This window comes from Salmo salar, chromosome 06 (genome assembly GCF_965601325.2).
Source record: "Salmo salar chromosome 06, fSalSal1, whole genome shotgun sequence".
NCBI lineage: Eukaryota > Metazoa > Chordata > Actinopteri > Salmoniformes > Salmonidae > Salmo > Salmo salar.
The window spans coordinates 67956823-67979389 of record NC_138296.1 but is presented as its reverse complement, the minus strand read 5'-3'; the positions used below and the strand labels follow the sequence as shown (position 1 = coordinate 67979389).

Sequence of the window (22567 nt, the reverse complement as noted above, 5' to 3'; positions counted from 1 at the left end):
CGTCATGGCGAGGGCCTAGAAATAGGCCACCAAGCCTCATTAAGGCCCTAAATTCGTTTGCCTCGGTATAATGCCCATATACAAACGCTGGCATCCATGTGTTTGTGTCTGTTTGCAAACATCAAAGTCTGGCCAATCAATCTAATGAGGAGAATGTGGACACACATCTGTTCTCTCTCTCGCCTCTCTCTTACCGTTGTCCTCATTTCTGCAATTAGATGTCCCCATGCTAAAACCGCTGCTTTAATCCAGATTAGTAATGACAAATATTTATTTATCTATCTATTTAGCCGGGGGAAAATGCTTCCAGATTTAAACATCGGTGGCTTACATAATAACACATCTGGCAGTTAGCTGAGGAAACATGGGTGATAAGCTAGTCATCTAAGTGGAGGGGCTATAGTCCAGCCCAACGGGAAGCATCTTCCATGTGGACGTGCTGCACTGTTTGTTGGTTTATTACGGCATTACAATCCTGTAGGTTGGTAAGTGCTTTTTGATTTTGAGAGGGATTATGTTTTTTTTATGGTTTTATCTATTGACTTTGATCATGGCTTTCATGTCTGCCTGTCTGTATTTTGCACCCTTTAGTGATATTAGTATCACTAACCTTGTGGCGGTAGGATTAGTGATAAAGAGCACTGCCAAGGGTCTCCCTGCCTGCCTCGTGTTCTGATTAGAATGGCTCATTTGATTAGATAAAGATGACATGAGACGAGCGGCAGAGCAGAACCGCTAATTGTCCCAAAGCCTCTGACTAGCCTGGATGGGAGTGTTGCATGTTGTACATACTTCTGTCTGCTTTCAGCATTGTTCTGATGACTGTGTTTAAAGGATGTGGTTTCTAAAGAAAGCTCACTGTATTATATTCCTGGACCCAATTTCCATGTTTATTTGTTTCTTTACAGAAGACCGTCAGTGACCCCAGAGGAGAGGGGGCTCAGCCATATACCTGTCGTGGAGAATGGAGAGAGGCAACGACAGAGGACCTTTTCTATAGCCCATGCTTTTGATGGTGATGTGTGAAGAGGCCGTAGGCTGCTGTTAGGAAGGTAAACTTGTGTGTTTGCGCACGACAATGGCTGAGAACACAAGAGCACCACAAAAGGAAAGTGTTGCTTGTACAAACACCAGGCTGTGAAAACTTCAGAGACAAACAAACAAAGGTGGCACGTAATGTGCCACAAAGACACACTGACAGGTGAGGGTTGAATGGAAATAGCATTCTCATAACCTGCCTGTTACATCAAACCTTCTAGGGTGTGTGTCTGTATGACGACAGAAGCGTATCTATTATCTAGCGGAGCTGGACTGAGCTGGCTCTTTATCTGTTAAATTACTAGGCCGGGTTGTATGGCCTAATAGCCACAACATACTAATTTTAGCACGGCAAAGTTCCTAATAAAACCGGGGAATTGCTGAAATGGAAAGAGAGATCATTTTGTGGGAAATATTATTCACAGTGACAGGGTGCATTTTCTCTGTCAGGGCTATCACTCTACAACCAGAATATGACATGTACACTGGTCACTGTTGCTGGTTATGAGCAGTCATCGCTGCCATCCGGAAGGGTCGACGGCAGTGCACACAACTTTACTACGCATAGATCAAAACCTTGCGGTATCATGCTTTACATGCTCACTGAGAGGATTGCAACGACAGGTGCCATGTTCAATTATTTTGTTTAGTATAAATCACAGAAATGACCTAAGTGGGTCCTATTGCCTAGACTGTTCTTGTTTCATAGCAGCCACTCTGATTGACTGAAACTCATATACCATATGTGAAAAAACAGCTGGTTAAAACCAGATATGAGAATATCTAATATTCACACTGTTCCTATAGAGTTGAAGGGTGTTTAACACCGTGTAGTGACAGACTATATATTATAATAAACTCAGTGTGTTGAAAATTAAGGTTAAACAATCCTAAATAGAAGGGGGGAAACTCTGACCAGGAACTATTTGACAGGAAAGGGAAATAATAGCAGGATCAGTGGCTGTGTACAGAGGCCTGTAATTGGGAGAATATTTTGACCCCGCTGAGCCCAGGAAAGCAGAACAAGCTGCCAAATGTGTGCCAAGTCCTGGGTGGAAAGCATCCCTCTGCCAGGTTGCAATTTCTTACCAATTTCTGTCAGTTTCCAACTTCAAACACAGTACAGTCCCAGTGGTTTAAGAGGTGCTTGCAATAGCCCAGCTTTTTATCTCCCGCAAATGTTCCACTGTGGAAAACTTTGCGTCGGCACAAGAGCCCCAGTGTCCTGAGGTCGTGAAAAGCGAGATGTACCTCGTTTCCGTGGAATAGGGGGTACACTGGCTCCCAGAACAGAAGCGGGTGCCTCTGACCTCAGAACCTTGATGGGTACGTCAAATCTTCCCCCACTCAAACAAACAACAAGTATTGCCAAGAGCATAGAGTTTGATTAATGGGTCCGTTGATTCTTGGAGCGCTAGAACTTTAGGACCCGAAGTGAACAGCTATCAACTTTTATTCTGACGTTTTAAGTCGCATCAGTAGAAATCAGGTCAGGCATACTTACACTGTTTGGGATTGCTCTAGTAACACATACTCTGTACCTCTTTTGAACTGAAATCTACTGGAACTGTAAGGTCAGAGTCAGTATTCTAGTTGACCACCAGGGGTCTTTGTTTAGCTCCGTCTGGTACCATAGGGAAGAGAATACAGCTCAGCTGAGAAGCTTTCAACAGGCCTTATATCAAACTACATAGAAATGTAGAGCACTCTCTTAAGTGTCATTTCATGACTCAACACAATGAGGCACCTGCCATGCAAACAATAGGGTTGAATAAACGAACAAGTCAGACTCTTGGTAACATAGGTACAGTATTACCCCATTTGATAACAACAACTGTGGTAATGAAACCAAGTATGATGGGAATGAATTATTTCTCATATCTTTATGTGCCTATCCTATCAGTGAGAAATGATGTGCCTACGTGCCTCTCAGGTATGTCTGATGAAACCTGGGTTGTTTGATCATAGTCACCCGTCCGTTTGGTGCAGTTTTTACTGGCTGTTTTACAGCCTTGGCGCGGGAGATGAAAGCAGCTCTTCGCTGAGGATTCACCGGTGGATGCCTGTCATGCTGCGTTAGCGCCCTGCCTTATCACTCACACAAACGGATCTTTGTCATGTGTAACACATATATTTCCTTATGTAATTTCCTGGCAGCAAGAGAGAGAGGCGCTGAAGCTGGGTTTCCAGTGAGTGTGTGGCGCAGCGCTGAGTGTTAGGGTTAATCAGAGGAGCTGAAGGCTGCACAATAGCAGCAGATTAGTGCTGGGTACAACTAGGTGTGGAGCCTGACAGGGGAGCGGCCATGCCAAGTGGGTAAGCACCGGCAATCCATCAGCTGTCAAGTCCTCATTGTCTCCCAGAGGCACTGGTTACAGCCATGGGACGTGCCTGAGGGGAAGAGAGAGTGTGTGTGTGCGTGCACGTGTGTGTGTGTGTGTGTGTGTGTGTGTGTGTGTGTGTGTGTGTGTGTGTATTACTCAGGAACTCTATCATGCTTTCGATGATAGTGGGGAAGGACAACAGGCAGGATATGGGCTCCAGAGACTCTGTGTGCTTCAGGAAGTGGACTGTCTGATGACTGTGTACAATATGCTGTGTTTGGACAGGCCTTCAATGGACAAGCTGTAACTTGGCTGTGTTCTGTCTCAACCATTAGACAATGAAGAAGCCTTTCAAGGGGCTTGTCTCAGAGTCTATCTGAGAAGGGATCAGTTGACAATAAGCATCATATGTAGGAGCTCAAAGTATTGCATGTCAGGGGTTCTCAAATCTTTTGAGTCCGGGGACCCCTTTTGTCTTAGCAAATTCATCCGGGACCCCCTCATAATTAGAACACAAGTCATGTGCGATGAAAATAGCCTACAATGAGTTTTACTATGACATCTACAGTACGTGGCTGGAGTCTCGGACCCGGGGAAAGAACAGTTCGAAGGTACGCCATCTGAGAGAACATTTTGCAGTTTTCAAGCTAATTTCCTGCAATTCTACACATTTTGCCTTGTGGCAAAGAGAAAAACTTAGCCGTTTTAAAGCTAAAATTACATTGCATTTATGTAAAAAAAAAAAAGTGGCAGTTAGCCTAGCAGTTAAGAGCATTGGGCCAATAACTGAAACGTTGCTGGTTCGAATCCCCGAGACGACTCTGTGAAAAATCGTCCGATGTGCCCTTGAGCAAGGCACTTAACCCTAATTACTCCTGTTGCTAAATGACTAAAATGTAAACGTAAAAAAAGAAATAGGGGAATAATATGGAGTTGAAAAATGTGTAATTGGTGGTGGAGTACTGTGTGATACCAATATCCCTGAGAGCCTGTAGATGGATAATATGACATTGTATTACACACTTTAAACTTATTCCAGAGATCAATTGGACAAAAGTTGTTTAATCGGTTAGTAATATTCATAAAAAAATGTAATGTAAAAATAAATTCAAATACCCCTCCGCTGACCCCACTTTGAGAACCCTGCTGCATGTTACAGTAAAAGTCATATAGTATCGTCATTTGATGTGGTAATGGATTATAACCATGGATTTACAACCAAACATATTTTAAACATTCATAATAGGATCAGTCACCCTGTTGCAACAACATAGTTTGATTTACAGTGTGAAAACAACTAGTATCACCTGCTTGGCTCTTGGCCCATTATGTTTCAGTGACTAAGTCAGGGTACAAAAAACTTGATCTGTGGGAATAGTGTCCTTGGATTAATAAGTCAAAATGTTAGACTCATGCAGATACTCGTACCAGCAGCCCTGATTTCACCATCTAGGAACACTGTGCCAATGATGCAAGATAACCCAGCAGAGAGATGCTGTTCTAACATGCCCTTTGAGGTCAAGAGCACAGGTTCTCTCTCTTGTTTCTCAAGAGGGAAAATAGCTTCTGTAAGTGGGTGCTGTAGCCAACCGTGATCTTTTTTTGAATAACTGCATACGATTGTGTTATAAACATGATTACAAACACAGTCATGCATTATAAGAGAGACTGAAAAGATTTGGCATGGGTCCTCAGATCCTCAAAAAGTTCTACAGCTGCACCATCGCGAGCATCCTGACGGGTTGCATCACCGCCTGGTATGGCAACTGCTCGGCCTCCGACCGCAAGGCACTACAGAGGGTAGTGCGTACGGTCTAGTACATCACTGGGGCCAAGCTTCCTGCCATCCAGGACCTCTATACCAGGCGGTATCAGAGGAAGGCCCTAAAAAGTGTCAAAGACTCCAGCCACCCTAGTCATAGACTGTTCTCTCTGCTACCGCACGGCAAGCGGTACCGGAGCGCCAAATCTAGGTCCAAAAGGCTTCTTAACAGCTTCTACCCCCAAGCCATAAGACTCCTGAACAGCTAATCAAATGGCTACCCAGACTATTTGCATTGACCCCCCCCCCCCCCCCCCATTCTACGCTGCTGCTACTCTCTGTTTATTATCTATTCGTAGTCACTTTAACTCTACCTACATGTACATATAACCATGACTAACCGGTAGCCCCTGTATATAGCCTCGCTACTGTTATTTTACTGTTGCTCTTTAATTATTTGATACTCATTTTTATTTTATTTTTATTTTTACTCAACCAACAATGCAGTTTTAAGAAAAATAAGTGTTAAGGGCTTGTAAGTAAGCATTTCACTGTAAGGTCTACACATGTTGTATTCGGCACGTGACATATAACATTTGATTTGATTTGAGATACACTATATATACAAAAGTACAGTATGTGGAAACCCCTTCAAATTAGTGGATTCGGCTATTTCAGCCACACCCGTTGCTGACAGGTGTATAATATCGAGCACACAGCCATGCAATCTCCATAGACAAACATTGGCAGTAGAATGGCTTACTGACAAGCTCAGTGACTTTCAACGTGAAACCGCCATATAGGCTGCCATCTTTCCAACAAGTGAGTTCGTCAAATTTCTGTCCTGCTAGAGCTGCCCCGGTCAAATGTAAGTGCTGTTATTGTGAAATGGAAACATCTAGGAGCAACAATGGCTTAGCTGCGAGGTGGTAGGCCACACAAGCTCACAGAACAGGACTACCGAGTGCTGAAGCGCGTAGCACTTACAAATTGTCAGTCCTCGGTTGCATCACTCACTACCAAGCTCCAAACGGCCTCTGGAAGCAACGTCAGCACAAGAACTGTTCGTCGGGAGCTTCATGAAATGGGTTTCCATGGCCGAGCAGCCGCACACAAGCCTAAGATCCCCATGTGCAATGCCAAGCAACGGCTGGAGTGGTGTATTTATGAATTTTTATCACCTTTATTTAACCAGGTAGGCCAGTTGTGTAATGGTTGTCGTCTGAAGTTGAAGGAGTGGACCAAAGAGCAGCGTGGTAAGTGTTCATATTTTATTTACTATGAAACACATGAACAAAAGAAACAAAAAAAACGAAAAGCCAAACAGTTCCGTCAGGTACAGAATCACTGAACAGAAAATGACTACCCACAAACACAGGTGGGAAAAGGCTGCTTAAGTATGATTCCCAATCAGAGACAACGATAGACAGCTGCCTCTGATTAGGAACCATACTCGGCCAAAACAAAGAAATACACCACATAGAATGCCCACCACACACCCTGACCTTACAAAATAGAGAAATAAAACGGCTCTCTCAGGTCAGGGCGTGACAGTAACCACCTCCCCACCCCAAAGGTGCGGACTCCCGGCGCCGCAAACCTGAACCTATAGGGGAGGATCCGGGTGGGCATCTACCCATGGTGGCGGCTCCGATTCGGGGCGTAGCCCCCACTCCGCCCGCTGATCCCTCTGCTTTTGTGTCACTGGACCCTGGATTGTCGCCGAAGGAACCGGACCGTGGATCATCGCCGGAGGCTCTGAACTGGAAACCCCCGCTGGAGACTCTGGACTGCCGACTGCCGCTGGAGACTCTGGACTGCAGACCGCCGCTGGAGACTCTGGACTGCAGACCGCCGATGGAGACTCTGGACTGCAGACCGCCGATGGAGACTCTGGACTGCAGACCGCCGATGGAGACTCTGGACTGCAGACCGCCACTGGAGGCTCCGGACTTGGGGACGTCACTGGAGGCTCCGGACTTGGGGACGTCTCAGGAGGTTCCGGACTGGGGGCCGTCTCAGGAGGTTCCGGACTGGGGACCGTTGCTGCAGGCTCCATGCCATGGATCATCACTGCAGGCTCCGCGCCATGGATCATCACTGGAGGCTTTGTGCCATGGATCATCACTGGAGGTTCCGGGCCATGGATTATCACTGGAGGCTTCGGGCCATGGATCATCCCTACAGGCTCTGGGCCATGGATCATCCCTACAGGCTTCTTGCCATGGATTATCACTGGAGGCTTCGGGCCATGGATTATCACTGGAGGCTTCGTGCCATGGATCATCACTACAGGCTCCGGGCCATGGATCATCACTGGAGGCTTCGTGCCATGGATCATCACCGGAGGCTTCGGACCATGGATCATCACTGGAGGCTTCTTACGTGGAGCTGGAAGAGGTCTCACCGGACTGGGGAGACACACTGGAGGCCGGGTGCGCAGAGCAGGCACAGGATATATTGGGCTGTGGAGGCGCACTGGAGGTCTGGAACGTAAGGCTAGCACAACCCATCCTGGCTGGATGCTTACTTTAGCCGGGCAAGTGCGGGGCGCGGGCACAGGATGAACTGGGCAGTGCAGGCGCACTGGCGACACAGTGCGTAGAGCTGGCGCAGGATATACTGGGCCGTGGAGGCGCACTGGAGGTCTGGAGCGTATGGCTGGCACAACCCGTCCTGCCTGGATGTTCAGTTTAGCCCGGCAAGTGCGGGGCGCTGGCACAGGACGAACTGGGCTGTGAAGGCATACTGGCGACACAGTGCGTAGAGCTGGCGCAGGATATCCTGGACCGAGGAGGCTCACTGGAGACCAGGAGCGCTGAGCAGGCACAATCCGTCCTGGCTGAATGCCCACTCTAGCACGGCAAATGCGGGGCACAGGCACAGTGCGCACCAGGCTATGAATGTGCACTGGAGATATAGTGCGCATCACAGCATAACACGGTGCCTGGCTGTTCACCTGCTCCCCACGGTAAGCACGGGGAGTTGGCTCAGGTCTCCACCCTGACTCTGCCAATCTCCAATTTCTTGGGGGGAGGGGCTGCCTCTCGTGCTTCCGTCGTTGCCGTGCTAGTTCCTCGTATCGTTGTCGTTCCTCTCTCGCCGTCTCCACCTGCTTCCATGGCAGGTGGAATGTGTGGGGGGGTGGAACAAAAGTGCTAGTTAAGGCATATTGAGCAGGGCTGGAGGCTCTACAGTGTGGGGGGTGGAACAAAAGTTCTAGCTAAGGCATATTGAGCAGGGCTGGAGGCTCTACAGTGAAACAAGACAATAATCACTAACCAAAACAGCAATAGACAAGGCATATTAACATTAGGGAGAGGCATGTGTAACCGAGTGATCATAGGGTCCAGTGAGTAGCTAGGCGAGCTGGAGACATGGCAATTCAGACAGCACTTGGGCTAGCGAGCTGGGGCTAGCAGGCCGGGGCTAACAGGCTTGCAACGGAAGAGCCTGTTGAAACCCCCTCGGATGGTTACAACGGCATTGGATCAGCGGGGCTCCGTGTCGACAGTAAAGGGCCCAGGCCAATTGGCAAAAGAGGTATTGTAGCCCAGGTATTGACTGATGGATCTCTTCAGGCTAGCCGGGAGATGGGCCTAGCTCGAGGCTATCTCCAGGCTAACTGGTGCTTGCTTCGGGACAGAGACGTTAGCCAGGAGTAGACACTCGGATAGCAGCTAGCTAGCTGCGATGATCCGGTGTAAAGGTTCAGAGCTTGCGGTAGGAATCTGGAGATGTGATAGAGAAAAAGCAGTCCGATATGCTCTGGGTTGATATCGTGCTGTGCAGACTGGCAGGAATTGACCGGGCTGAGGCTGGCTGATGTCCGAGTGAACGGTGACGACAGCTAGCAGTGGATAACAGTGGCTAACTGACTACAAGCTAGTAGCTAGTTAGCTGGCTAGCTCCTGATGGGGGTTCCGGTTCTAAAGTATTAAAAACATTTGCAGATCCGTACCACATTGGGTAAGGCGGGTTGCAGGAGAGTATGTTCAGTCCGTAGATGGAAATTGAGATTAAAAATATAAAAAATATATACGAAATATATACAAAGACAAATATATATACACAGGACGGGACAAGACAAGACAAAATAGACCATCCGACTGATACGCCATCTTGGAACTCAAAAGCTCTGCCGCCATTGGACTCTGGAGCAGTGGAAACGTGTTCTCTGGATTGATAAATCACGCTTCACCATCTGGCAGTCCGAAGGATGAATCTGGATTTGACAGATGCCAGGAGAACGCTACGTGCCCCAATCCATAGTGCCAACTGTAAAGTTTGGTGGAGGAGGGATAATGGTCTTGGGCTGTTTTTCATGGTTCGGGCTAGGCCCGAACACTACAGCATACAATGACTTTCTAGACAATTTCATGCTTCCAACTTTGTGGCAACAGTTTGGGTAAGGCACTTTCCTGTTTCAGCATGACAATACCCTGTGCACAAAGCGAGGTCCATACAGACATGGTTTGTCGAGATCGGTGTGGAAGAACTTAACTGGTCTGCACAGAGCCCTGACCTCAACCCCATCGAACACCTTTGGGATGAATTGGAATTCCAACTGCGAGCCAGGACTAATCGTCCAACATCAGTGCCCGACTTCACTAATACTCTTGTGGCTGAATGGAAGCAAGTCCCTGCAGCAATGTTCCAACATCTAGTGGAAAGCCTTCACAGAAGAGTGGAGGCTGTTATAACAGCAAAGGGGGACCAACTCCATATTAATGCCCATGATTTTGAAAAAGATTTTGATGAGCAGGTGTCCACGTACTTTTGGTCATGTTGTGTAGGTTAAGGTGGTTTAGTAGCAATGTTGGATATCTTAAAAATGTTATGTTGGATAACGTTTCTCTTTTTTTAATGTATCCTTTATTTATGCATGTGTCCCGTTCAAGTATAGGTATCTCTTACCAGGGAGCGCTTACGGCACTATGGCACTATAAATCCAAGAAGTCCAGCCATGATTTTAAGACATTAGTTAGTTTAGGGCCATGGGAGCTGATCTCCCTTGTGAATGGCTTTCCTAGAGATTAGAGAGAGGAGGTATCCATGGTGTTTCCATGGGGACTCCCAGGTCATAGCTGATCTGATGTGACCATCAGCTACTAGAGACAGTAAGCCACTCATGTTCTAGCTGCTAATCCACTTAACTCTACACTGAGTGTACAAAACACCTTTCTAATATTGAGTTGCACCCCCTTTTGCCCTCAGAACAGTCTCAATTTGTCGGGGTATGGCCTCTACAAGGTGTCAAAAGAGTTCCACAGGGATGCTGGCTCATGTTGACCTAAATGCTTCCCACAATTGTCATGTTGGCTGGATGTCCTTTGGGTGGAGGACCATTCTTGATACACACAGGAAACTGTTGAGCGTAAAAAACACTGCAGCTTTGCAGTTCTTGACACGCTCAAACCGGTGTGCCTGGCACCTACTACACTTAGTACACAAAACAGGCACACCGGTTTGAGTATGTCAAGAACTGCAATGCTGCAGTGTTTTTCACGCTCAACAGTTTCCTGTGTGTATCAAAGGCACTTAAATCTTTTGTATTGCCCATTCACCCTCTGAATGGCACACATACACAATCCATGTCTCAATTGTTTCAAGGTGTCTAAAAATCCTTCTTTAACCTGTCTCCTCCCCTTCATCTACACTGATTTGAAGTGGATTTAACAAGTGACATCAATAAGGGATCATGTCTTTCACCTGGATTCAACTGGTCAGTCTGTCATGGAAAGAGCAGGGTTCTTAATGTTTTGTACGCTCCATGTATATACGTACGACACACATGCACACACACGCCAACACTTATTGGATGAGTTACTGGCTAGCTACAAGTGGGTAGCTTATCTAACAAACTAGCTACGTCGGTGACACATCGATGATCCACCAAAGGCAAACCCCATTTCTGTTAGAAAAGACAAAGAGGAGTGGGACAGTTTTTTTGTGCCCAAAGTTGACTGTTAAAGCTAATTTCCTGCAATTCTACACATTTTGACATTGCTTATGAAGTGTTCATATGCTATCTGGGGGGCACCCGACCTCCAGGGGGCCCCTATCTCAATTTTTTTTTATTTAAAGAATTATTGGGGGGATGAATCGATTTGTTCTTAAATTGGGGGGGGATGTGCATGCCATTCCTTGGCAATTTCGTCTATAGCATTTTGAACCCTGAGAATAAAGAGAACGTTTACACTGTTTTTGAATATCACTGTGGTACACAGTAATTGCACTATGGTATATTTATTTATAAGATATGCTAGAGACATATTTTCAAATTGGGCCTCGCATGAAATGTACCCTGGTCTGTCTGTCTGTTTGTTTGCGTGTCACGTCCCTGGGTGCGCAGCTTAGGGAGTTCCCTTTGTACAGAGCACGGTGGAGAGGGGGACGGGGCCGGATTCTCCATGTCCTTGTCCCTCTATCACCTCACACTGCCTCGCTCCACTGCTTCTTCCTCTCTCTCCCTGGGTCGCGCTGGGGGATCCGATGACGTCACGCAGCAAACACACTGTCACATTCGCCTTCTCTCTCATTCTCTCTCTCTCATCTTTTCTATTCTGGGAAGTAGTTCCACAAATAAACCCTGTGTCTCCCGATCGCAACCTCACGCTCTAAACTTCGGCGTCTTCCTCAAAAACGGAAAAATCCTGTTGAAGAGCATTTTTTTACTGACAACTTTTCTTTTTTTAATGACAGCATAAGGTTCGAGAATAGTGCAGAAGTCGATCTTTGCTAATTTTGCTCGTTCTTGTGTTCTCGTGACCTTTTATCCGGCAATTAGCGAAGTGTCAAGAGCGTTGTCATAGGTTGTCATTTCTCTGGGATGTTAGGCTACCTGGACGTGGGGTTTTGCACGAAACTTTAAATGTGACACGGTAAGTGACTAAATATAAACTGTCAGTTGACTTCCAGTGTACAATTTCGTTATTTTGTAACGAAAAATCTATTGTCTTTGTTCCGTTTATTATAATAGCTATGTGGGGATGGGGAATACCCAGCGCTTGCGCGCAGATTAGGAATGTTGCGTAATATCCTAAGGAATTTGCACAGCCAATGCAGCGGGCAAACGGTTTGTAAACCGATTAAACTGGATTCAAGGCAGGAAGCTTGTATTCTCTCTCCACGGAACAGTCAAGACTATGCACCTCTCTCTGTCACCTATTTGTATATTATTGTCTCTTATGTGCGTGTTGACTGTCGTTGTCTGTAGTTTGATGTAGCCTACATCCTATGTGTCTGTGTGCTTGAATGTGTGTGTGTCTGTGAGCGGTATGGTGGGTGGTACACTAGCCCGTTCGGGGAATGTTCCATGACGTGTTCCCCGTCAAGAACGGGGCCCATTAAGGGGGTTCTCAGGCGCCTGCCTCTAATTTTGACCCACTTTCTGGTGAAAATAATATGATTTAATGTAAAAAAAAAAAAGAGTTGACTTGTATTATCCATTACGTATGGATTACCCAACTGCAGCCTATGCACAGAGCTAGTGATGTTGAAAATTCAAATTTTCTCCTTAGCTTGTATTTTTTGTTTCATTGCCTAACTGTTATTTCCTCCCAACCATTTGGTCAACATGAATTTCTATTATATTATTTTTCTAATAGAAAGCCAATATTTCAATGGCTTTTTATAGAACGGCAGTTTAGAGCGATCAGTGCTCTTGCACATACAGTACCAGTCTTTAGGATGACACATTTTCATGTTTAACATCCCTCTTGGCTGTCCGATGCATGTTTGACTGATTGAACCCATGTCAATAATATTTACCTGCTGGGTCCTCAATCCATATTTCAGTCTGTCATCATGACAATGACAGGTGACTAAGTGATGTGTTTTTCATCATCAAACAGAACTAACCATCAACATGCAATAGGTTTTCCCCATGAAACATTAATGGATGTGCTCAAAGGCTTTACATCCATGATAACAGTCTATTAACACGGTACCACAATTGAAGACTACGTTACCCAGTACCTTCATTTAGCTGTCCTACATTGCTTTAATGCAGATACAGCAATAACCTAATATCCCATCATTCTAATTCACCTTTGTTGAGCATGATCTGACTCTAAACGGATATCATTCAGGTTGGGCACCCACAGCCAAAGGCAGAGAGCAGTAGAGTGGCACTGTGGATAGCCATCAAACACTGGGCATGAATTCTAAAAGACCAACATACATGCTGTACCATCTGTCCCACAGCTTTGTAGGAGAGGAGTGGGATATATTATGCCATACTGCACACATATTTTAGTGTGTCTTTCGCAGTACCAGCAACCTGATTGTGAGAGGAGGACGGTGAGGTTGTGAGCCTGGAATACAGAACGTAAGCTGTATGATATTGCTCAATTTTACAATGGTCACATAGCAGTGGATGAAACCCTCTACTCATCTCGTTGTGTGTGGACGTTTTTGTGTTGTGTCTCTGGTTAGGGAGCTGGTCTATTGTGAAGCTTTATTTCAGATCTACAGTACCTGTCACAATATACCTATAAGAGTCTTTCCTGTGCTGACTGCACAGAGACACTGTGGACCATTTGACACCAGCAGGTTAATGATACAGTGAAATGTTCTGTGGTGGGGTAAATAAATAGTTGTCTAATGTCCCTCCCTGCCTTTGAGCTACGGCCCTGAATAGACACAGAACACGGAACACAGAACACAACACACAGCCTGGAAAGAGGAGATCTACTTTGCACCATTGTCATTATGGAAGATTCATTCTCCCCACTTAGTTTCAAAGAACAAACCATGCAACACATTTAATGACTTGATTTCCCAGAGAGGGAATCGAGTTGGGAACGGAAGACCATGGTATCTAAAACTTGTTGTCCCCCCGTCCCAATCCCCATGGGGATTCCCACATAATCCCAAATAGGACTGTGATTTACAGTGGTTTGCGAAAGTATTCACCCCCCTTGTTATTTTTCCTATTTTGTTAGATAGATTTTGGGGGGGTTTGTATCATTTGATTTACACAACATGTCTACCACTTTGAAGATGTCAAATATTTTTTATTGTGAAAGAAACAAGAAATAAGACAGAATATCTGAACTTGAGCGGGCATATCTATTCACCCCCCCAAAGACAATACTTTGTAGAGCCAGCTTTTGCAGCATTTACAGCTGCAAGTATCTTGGGGTATGTCTCTATACGCCTGGCACATCTAGCTACTGTGATTTTTGATCCATTCTTCTAGGCAAAACTGCTCCAGCTCCTTCAAGTTGGATGAGTTCCGCTGGTGTACAGCAATCTTTAAGTCATACCACAGATTCTCAATTGGATTGAGGTCTGGGCTTTGACTAGGCCATTCCAAGACATTTAAATGTTTCCCCTTAAACCACTCGAGTGTTGCTTTAGCAGTATGCTTAGGGTCATTGTCCTGCTGGAAGGTGAACCTCCGTCTGTCTCAAATCTCTGGAGGACTGAAACAGGTTTCCCTCAAGAATTTCCCTATATTTAGCACCATCATCATTTGTTCAATTCTGACCAGTTTCCCAGTCCCTACCGATGAAAAACATCCTCACAGCATGATGCTGCCACCACCATGCTTCACTGTGGGGATGATGTTCTCGGGTTGAGGAGAGGTGTTGGGTTTGCGCCAGACATAACGTTTTCCTTGATGGCCAAATAGCTCAATTTTATTCTCATCTGACCAGAGTACCTTCTTCCATATGTTTGGGGAGTCTCCCACATGCCTTTTGGCAAACACCAAACGTGTTTGCTTATTTTTTTCTTTAAGCAGTGGCTTTTTTCTGGCCACTTTTCCGTAAAGCCCAGCTCTGTGGGGTGTAAGGCTTAAAGTGGTCCTATGGACAGATACTCCAATCTCCGCTGTGGAGCTTTGCAGCTCCTTCAGGGTTATCTTGATCTCTTTGTTGCCTCTCTGATTTAATGCCCTCCTTGCCTGGTCCGTGAGTTTTGGTGGGCGGCCTTCTCTTGGCAGGTTTGATATGGTGCCATATTCTTTACATTTTTTAATAATGGATTTAATGGTGCTCCGTGGGATGTTCAAAGTTTCTGATATTTTTTTCTAACCCAACCCTGATCTGTACTTCACCAATTTGGACTATTTTGTGTATGTCCATTACATGAAATCCAAATAAAATTCTATTTCAATTACAGGTTGTAATGCAACAAAATAGGAAAATGCCAAGGGAGGTGAATACATTTGCAAGGCACTGTATATTACAGAAGAAGCTGTGTATTATTGTTTGTGTGTGTGTGTTTATGTGTGGTGTGTGAGGAAGAGATGGTGTTTTTTTTCTACTTCTGATAACAAGAAGAATGATTACAATTGCACCAATGAGTAATTTATATTTGTATTTATTATGGATCCCCATTATCTGGTGTCAAGGTAGCAGATACTCTTCCTGGGGTCCAGCTAAATTAAGGCAGTTATACAATTTTAAAAACATTACAATTAATTCACAACAGATTTCACAACACATTTAGTCTGTGCCCTCAGGCCACAGCTCTACTACATCATATCTACAACTCAAAATCCATGTGTATGTGTGGGTATAGTGTGTCTGTTATTGTGTGTGTGTGTGTGTGTGTGTGTGTGTGTGTGTGTGTGTGTGTGTGTGTGTGTGTGTGTGTGTGTGTGTGTGTGTGTGTGTAAGCATGTGTCTGTGCCTGTGTTTGTGTCTCTTCACGGTCCCTGCTTTCCATAAGGTGTATTTTTATCTGTTTTTTAAATCTAATTTTACTCCTTGCATGAGTTACTTGATGTGGAATAGAGTTCCATGTAGTCATGGTTTTATGTAGTAATATGTGCCTCCCATAGTCTGTTCTGGACTTGGGGACTCAAATCAAACTTTATTTGTCACATGCGCCGAATACAACCTGGAACTCTATTCCACATCAAGTAACTGATGCAAGCAGTAAAATTAGATTTAAAAAACAGATAAAAATACACCTTATGGAAGAGCGGGGACCGTGAAATTCTTACTTATAAGCCCTTAACTCAAGAAAGAGTTAAGAAAATATTTACCAAATAAACTAAAGTAAAAAATAATAAAAAGTAACACAATATAAAACAATAATAAGGCTATATACAGGGTGTACCGGTACCGAGTCAATGTGCGGTGGTACAGGTTAGTTGAGGTAATTTGTACATGTAGGTAGGGGTGAAGTGACTATGCATAGATAATAAACAGCATAGCAGCAGTGTAAAACAACTAATGGGGGGGTGTCAATGTGAATAGTCGAGTGGCCATTTGATTAATTGTTCAGCAGTCTTATGGCTTGGGGGTAGAAGCTGTTAAGGATCATTTTGGTCCAAGATTTGGCGCTCTGGTACAGCTTGCCGTGCTGGAGCAGAGAAAACAGTCTATGACTTGGGTGACTGGGGTCTTTGACACGGTTTGGGCTTTCCTCTGACACCGCGTAGTATATAGGTCCTGGATGGCAGGAAGCTTGGCCCCAGTTATCTACTGGGCCGTACACACTACCCTCTGGAGCGCCTTAGTCAGATGCAGAGCAGTTGCCACACCAAGTGGTGCAGCTGTGAAGAGACCTCTGGTGGCATGTCTTGTGGGGCATGTATGGTTGTCCGAGCTGTGTTCCAGTAGTTCAAACAGACAGGTTGGTGCATTCAACATGTCCATACCGCTCACAAATACAAGTAGTGATGAAATCAATCTCTTCTCCACTTTGAGCCAGGAGAGATTATTAATGTTAGTTCTCTGTGTACATCCAAGGGCTAGCCGTGCTGCCCTGTTCTGAGCCAATTGCAATTTTCCTAAGTCCCTTTTTGTGGTACCTGACGACACGACTGAACAGTAGTCCAGGTGCGACAAAACTAGGGCCTGTAGGACCTGCCAAGTTGATAGTGCTGTTAAGAAGGCAGAGAAGCACTTTATTATGGACAGACTTTATCTTAGCTATTGTTGTATCAATATGTTTTGACCGTGAAAGTTTACAATCCAGGGTTACTCCAAGCAGTTTAGTCACCTTAACTTGCTACATTTCCACATTATTCATTACAATATTTAATTGAGGTTTAGGGTTTAGTGAATGATTTGTCCCAAATACAATGCTTTTAGTTTTGGAATTATTTAGGACTAACTTATTCCTTGCCACCTTTTCTGAAACTAACTGCAGCTCTTTGTTAAGTGTTGCAGTCATTTCAGTCGCTGTTGTAGCTGATGTGTATAGGGTTGTCATCCTCATACATAGACACACTGGCTTCACTCAAAGCCAGTGACATGTCGTTAGTTAAGATTGAAACAAGTAAGGGGCCTAGACAGCTGCCCTGGGAGATTCCTGATTCTACCTGTATTATGTTGGACACGCTTCCATTAAATAACACCCTCTGTGTTCTGTTAGACAGGTAACTCTTTATCCACAATATAGCAGGGGGTGTAAAGCCATAACACATACATTTTTCTAGGAGCAGACTATGATTGATAATATGAAAAGCGGCACTGAAGTCATATAAAATAGCTCCCACAATCTTTTTATCATCAATTTCTCTCAGCCAATCATCAGTTATTTGTGTAAGTGCTGTGCTTGTTGAATGTCCTACCCAATAAGTGTGCTGAAAGTCTGTTATATAGCATTGTATCTGGTCAAATACAATGTTTTTCCAGAAGTTTACTAAGGGTTGGTAACAGGTTGCTTGGTCAGCTATTTGAGCCAGTAAAGGGGGTTTTAGTATTCTTAGGTAGCGGAATGACTTTTGCCTCCCTCCAGGCCTGAGGGCACACACTTTCTAGTAGGCTTAAATTGAAAATCTGGCAAATATGAGTGGCAATATTGTCTGCTATTATCCTTAGTAATTTTCCATCCAAGTTGTCAGACCTCGGTGGCTTGTCGTTGTTGATAGAAAACAATCATTTTTTCACCTCTTCCACACTCACTTTACGGAATAAAAAATTACAATGCTTGTCTTTCATAATTTGGTCAGATATACTTGGATGTGTAGTGTCAGCATTGTCGCTGGCATGTCATGCCTAAATTTGCCAATTAAAAAATGATTTAAGTAGTTGGCAATATCAGTGGGTTTTGTGATGAATGAGCCATCTGTATCAAGGCACAAGGCGAGACCCAAATGCAGACACAGGAGGCAGATGGTTGGAGTCTTACAATGTTTATTAATCCAAAAGGGTAGGCAAGAGAATGGTCGTGGACAAGCAAAAAGGTCAAAACCAGATCAGAGTGGCAGACAGGCTCGTGGTCAAGGCAGGCAGAATGGTCAGGCAGGCGGGTACAAAGTCCAGAAACAGGCAAGGGTCAAAACCGGGAGGACTAGAAAAAGGAGAATGCAAAAAGCAGGAGAGCGGGAAAACCTCTGGTTGACTTAGAAACATGCCAGACGAACTGGCACAGAGAGACAGGAAACACAGTGATAAATACACTGGGGAAAATAAGCGACACCTGGAGGGGGTGGAGACAATCACAAGGACAGGTGAAACAGATCAGGGCGTGACAATCTGATTCATTGATTGAGCTGAGTTTTCTTTTTTTCCCAAAATTTCATTTTAGATGCTCCAAAGCTTTTTACTATCATTCTTTTTATAATTTACCTTTGTTTCATAGTATAGTTTCTTCTTATTTTTATTCAGTTTAGTCATATGATTTTCTCAATTTGAAGTAAATTTGCCAATCGGTTGTGCTTCCAGATTTATTTGCCATACCTTTTACCTCATGCTTCTCAACCATACAATTTTGGGTTTACTACCATTTTTATTGTTCAGAAATGTGGTGGGTACTCTCTTTGTTCATAGGACTTTATCCTGCTAACTGTTCCAAATGTCCGAACTGAATTTGGTAAAAGGGCTTTTATGTACTCTGCGCCAACGCCTTACAAAATACTTTTAAACTGGAAGAACTTGTCCTGATTGGTGTTTATAAATCACTAATGAAGGATCCCTGACCTGCCAATGTTTTTAATTTGTGTCACGTCCTGACCAGCAGATGGAGCTAGTGTTTTAGTTTTGGGGTCAGGACGTGGCATGTTTGTGTTGGTTAAATGTTGGGTGGATGATTGGGACTTCCAATTGAAGGCAGGTGTGTATAGTTGCCTTTGATTGGAAGTCCTATATAGGTGTGTGTGTTTTTCTTTGGGGTTGTGGGTGGTTGTTTTTGCACTGCGTTTCTAGCCTGCAGAACTGTAGCTGTTGTCACTTCGTTTGTATTGTTAAGTGGATGCTTTACTGCTTTATTTTAATTAAAGATGAGTATTCACATACCTGCTGCGCCTTGGTCTTCTCTCCATGACAACTTGCGTTACAGAACCACCCACCAAAGGACCAAGCAGCAGAAGAGGAGGAAGCCACAGGAGAAGAAAATGGAGGAATGGACCTGGCAGGACGAAAGAAAATTCTGGGCGGACAAGTTAAGGGAGCTAAGGGAACCCGATAGGCAGCCCCAAGATTTTTTTTTGGGGGGGCACACGGGTAGTTTGGCCAGGCCAGGGAAGAGTCGTAAGCCAGCTATCCGTGACTACAGGGAGGTGCGTACGAGGTGGAGGGCGCCATGTTACGCTGAGGTGCGCACCATCTCGCCTATACGGACGCACAGCCCAGTTCGCCCAGTACCAGCGCCCCGCAGGTGCCAGGGCAAGGGGAGCATCGAGCCGGAAGGGGTGATGCCAACCCTGCACTCAAGACCGCCAGTGCGCCCTTTCGGTCCGGTGTTTCCCGCTAGACACACTAGCATGGAGGTGCGTGTCTCCAGGCTGGTACGTCCAATACCTGCCCCACGCATCAGGAGTCAAGGGCGTAAACCCAGCCTCGCCAGTCAACAGTCACCAGAGCTGCCCGCCAGTCAACAGTCACCAGAGCTGCCCGCCAGTCAACAGTCGTCAGAGCTGCCCGCCAGTCAACAGTCGTCGGAGCTGCCCGCCAGTCAACAGTCGTCGGAGCTGCCCGCCAGTCAACAGTCGTCGGAGCTGCCCGCCAGTCAACAGTCGTCGGAGCTGCCCGCCAGTCAACAGTCGTCGGAGCTGCCCGCCAGTCAACAGTAGTCGGAGCTGCCCGCCAGTCAACAGTCGTCGGAGCTGCCCACCAGTCAACAGTCGTCGGAGCTGCCCGCCAGTCAACAGTCGCCGGAGTGGCCAGACTGCGCTGAACTGCCGGAGTGGCCAGACTGCGCTGAACTGCCGGAGTGGCCAGACTGCGCTGAACTGCCGGAGTGGCCAGACTGCGTTGAACTGCCGGAGTGGCCAGACTGCCCTGAACTGCCGGAGTGGCCAGACTGCCCTGAACTGCCGGAGTGGCCAGACTGCCCTGAACTGCCAGAGTGGCCAGACTGCCCTGAACTGCCAGAGTGGCCAGACTGCCCTGAACTGCCAGAGTGGCCAGACTGCCCTGAACTGCCAGAGTGGCCAGACTGCCCTGAACTGCCAGAGTGGCCAGCCTGCCCTCCGGTCCAGCCCGAGTGGCCCTCCTGCCCTCCGGTCCAGCCCGAGTGGCCCTCCTGCCCTCCGGTCCAGCCCGAGTGGCCCTCCTGCCCTCCGGTCCAGCCCGAGTGGCCCTCCTGCCCTCCGGTCCAGCCCGAGTGGCCCTCCTGCCCTCCGGTCCAGCCCGAGTGGCCCTCCTGCCCTCCGGTCCAGCCCGAGTGGCCCTCCAGCCCTCCGGTCCAGCCCGAGTGGCCCTCCTGCCCTCCGGCCCAGCCCGAGTGGTCCTCCTGCCCTCCGGCCCAGCCCGAGTGGCCCTCCTGCCCTCCGGCCCAGCCCGAGTGGTCCTCCTGCCCTCCGGCCCAGCCCGAGTGGCCCTCCTGCCCTCCGGCCCAGCCCGAGTGGCCCTCCTGCCCTCCGGCCCAGCCCGAGTGGCCCTCCTGCCCTCCGGCCCAGCCCGAGTGGCCCTCCTGTCCCCCGGCCCAGCCCGAGGGGCCCTCCTGTCCCCCGGCCCAGCCCGAGGGGCCCTCCTGTCCCCCGGCCCAGCCCGAGGGGCCCTCCTGTCCCCCGGCCCAGCCCGAGGGGCCCTCCTGTCCTCCGGCCCAGCACGAGTGGTCCGTCTGCCAGGGTCAGCCTAAGTGGCCCATCTGCCCGGCGCAGCTAGCAGCGCCACCGAAGTGGGCTACGCCGACGGTAGAGCAAGGTCCACGCCCTGCACCTGAGCCACCTCCAGGATAGGTGGGTTGGGGAGGGAGGGTGTAGCACAGTGCCGTCGGTGACGGCAGCCACCCTCCCTTCCCTCCCTTATTGTTTTAGGGTTATTGTTTATGGGTTTTGTGTTGGGGTTTTTTGTTGGTAGGTGCATTCCGGGGTCTGCACCTTGAGGGGGGGGGGGGGGGGTACTGTCACGTCCTGACCAGCAGATGGAGCTAGTGTTTTAGTTTTGGGGTCAGGACGTGGCATGTTTGTGTTGGTTAAATGTTGGGTGGATGATTGGGACTTCCAATTGAAGGCAGGTGTGTATAGTTGCCTTTGATTGGAAGTCCTATATAGGTGTGTGTGTTTTTCTTTGGGGTTGTGGGTGGTTGTTTTTGCACTGCGTTTCTAGCCTGCAGAACTGTAGCTGTTGTCACTTCGTTTGTATTGTTAAGTGGATGCTTTACTCCTTTATTTTAATTAAAGATGAGTATTCACATACCTGCTGCGCCTTGGTCTTCTCTCCATGACAACTTGCGTTACAATTTGCTGTTTTATGATTTTGTTTTACTCTTGTGAATTCTATGGTTTTTACTAGATTACTTGTAGTTTTTCATGTTGTCTGTCTGTAATTGTGTAATGACTTGGTGCTGCCTATCTTCTCTAAAATGACGTTGGATGCAGCTTATGGTACAGAAATGAACATTCAATTATCTGGCCACAGCTCTGGTGGACATTCCTGCAGTCAGCATGCCTATTTCACGCTCCCTCAAAAGTTGAGACATTTGTGGCATTGTGTTGTGTAACAAAACTGCACATTTTAGAGTGGCCTTTTATTGCCCCCAGCACAAGGTGCACATGTGCAATGATCATGCTGTTTAATCAGCTTATTGATATGCCACACCTGTCAGGTGGATGGATTATGTTAATGTAGGAGAAATGCTCACTAACAGGGAGGTAAACATACTTGTGCACAACATTTGAGATAAATAAGCTTTTTATGTGTATGTTTTATTTCAGCTCATTTAACATGGGTCCAAACTATCCCTCTGACAGTTTGGCCTGTCAATCAATCACTGTCCGTGGGATTGTCAGTGGACGGGGCAGGATGTTTATAAATCAGAGTTAGGGTTTCAGACCCGTCAATCAGTCACTGTGGTTGGGACTTTGAGGGAAGATGTTAGATTAGTAATACAGTCAGAAAAACTAGTCTAGTCTACTCATTCAATTTAATGTATTGTGTAAAAAACGGAATCTAATCTACTGTTTCAATTGAGTTTGTGGCAAAACCTAAGAAAAACGGTTGTGAGAAACAACGTGTAAATTCACATGGAGCTGACTGCGGTCAACTAGAGGGCACAAAAAATAACACAGGTACCGAGAGGCGGCGACAGC

At 46.5% G+C, this 22567-nt stretch overlaps 1 protein-coding gene across 1 annotated transcript in view; it reads left to right on the top strand.

The window, feature by feature from the left end:
• Window positions 1-11570: 11570 nt before the first annotated feature.
• The window catches only part of LOC106607821 (HIVEP zinc finger 2), a 97947-nt gene continuing 86950 nt past the window's right edge, over window positions 11571-22567 (top strand). The window contains exon 1 of the mRNA XM_014205212.3: window positions 11571-12008. The gene's annotated coding sequence lies outside the window, so the exon portion shown is untranslated. The remainder of the gene's footprint in view (window positions 12009-22567) is intronic.